The sequence below is a fragment of the Nannospalax galili genome, unplaced genomic scaffold (assembly GCF_000622305.1).
Source record: "Nannospalax galili isolate Female #2095 unplaced genomic scaffold, S.galili_v1.0 scaffold680, whole genome shotgun sequence".
Lineage (NCBI taxonomy): Eukaryota > Metazoa > Chordata > Mammalia > Rodentia > Spalacidae > Nannospalax > Nannospalax galili.
Window position 1 is genome coordinate 1,013,829 of NW_008348218.1, and position 1,699 is coordinate 1,015,527.

Sequence of the window (1,699 nt, forward strand, 5' to 3'; positions counted from 1 at the left end):
TTTAATGTAGACAATTAGAGCTACAAACTTCCCTCTACGGACAGCTTTCAGGGTGTCCCAGAGGTTTTGTTGTGTTGTGTTGTCCTTTTCATTTAGTTCCAGAAATACTTTTCTTTCTTGCTTAATTTCTCTTTTGACCCATTCATCATTCAGGAGTGTGTTGTTTAATCTCCATGTGTTCATGTGGTGACTAGGGCTTCTTCTGGTGTTGATTTTGTATTTGTATTTGTTGAGGTTTGTATTGTGCCCCAGTATATGGTCGATTTTGGAGACAGTTGATGGGGGGGCACTGAATAGAAAGTATATCCTTTGGTGCTTGGGTAGAATACTTAGTAGACGTCTGTTAGGTCCATTTGCTGTATATTATTGTTTAATTCAGATGTCTCTCTGTTAACTCTCTGTCCTGTTGACCTATCTAATAAAGACAATGGGGTATTGAAGTCCCTATTATTAATGAGTTGGGATGAATCTGGGATGAATCTGGGTCTTAAAGTCCTATAGTGCTGTTTTTATGAAGTTGGGTGCACCAGAGTTTGGTGAATATATGTTCATGATTGTAATATAGTCTTGGCTTATTGTTCCTTTGATGAGAATGTAGTGGCCCTCTTTATCTCTTCTGTTTAGTTTTAAAGTCTATTTTGTCAGATATTAGAATTGCAATGCCTGCTTTTTTCTTAGTGACATTAGTTTGGAATATTCTTTTCCATCCTTTCACCATAAGATAGGGCCTGTCCTTGAAGGTGAGATGGGTTTCTTGAAGAAAACAAAAAGAAGGATTTTGTTTCTTACTTTCTCAATCCATTCTCCTAGTCTGTGTCTTTTGACTAGGGAGTTCAGTCTGTTGATATTTAAAGTTATTAATGAAAGATGTGCATTGTATCTGGTCATTTTCATTTCTGTTCACATTCTTGATATAGCTGTACTTTTCCAGTTATATACCTTCATTGAGTTACTTTCCATAACCCTTTGGGTATAGTCGTTCCTTTCTTCAGGTGTAGCTATGCATTTCCGCAGTTTTAGCTTCATTGAATTTCTTTTCACAGCCCCTTGGGTATAGCCATTCCCTTCTTCAGCTCTTTGTATTTCTTCAAGAACTCTCTGAAGGGCTGGTTTTGTGGACATGAATTCTTTCAGCCTATTTATGTCATAAATTTTTCTTTCCCTTTCAACTATAATAGACATTTTTGCTGGGTATAGTAATCTGGGTTGGCATCTGTGATCATTTAAAACTGGGAATACTTTGGTCCAGGCTCTTCTAGCTTTCATAGTTTACACTGAAAAATCAGCTGTGATTCTGATGGGTTTTCCCTTATATGTGACTTGTTGTTTTTCTTTTGCAGCTTTCAGTATTCTCTCTTTGTTCTGTGCGTTTAGTGTTTTTACTATGATGTGCCATGGAGAGTTTCTTTTCTGGTCCTGTCTATTTGGTGTTCTCTATGCTTGTATTTGTATGGGCATGTCATTCATTAATTTTGGGAAATTTTCTTCTATGATTGTGTTGAAGATGTGGTCCATACCATTATCTTGAGATTCTTCTTCTTCCTGTGTGCCTATGATTCATAAGTTTGGTCTTTTTGTGGTGTCAAACACTTCCCGAATATTCTATTCTTGTGTTTTATTAAATTTTTCATAATCTTTGCTTGAGTGGTCTAATTCACCCACTTTATCTTCCAGTCTTGATATTCTGTTTTCCATTTCA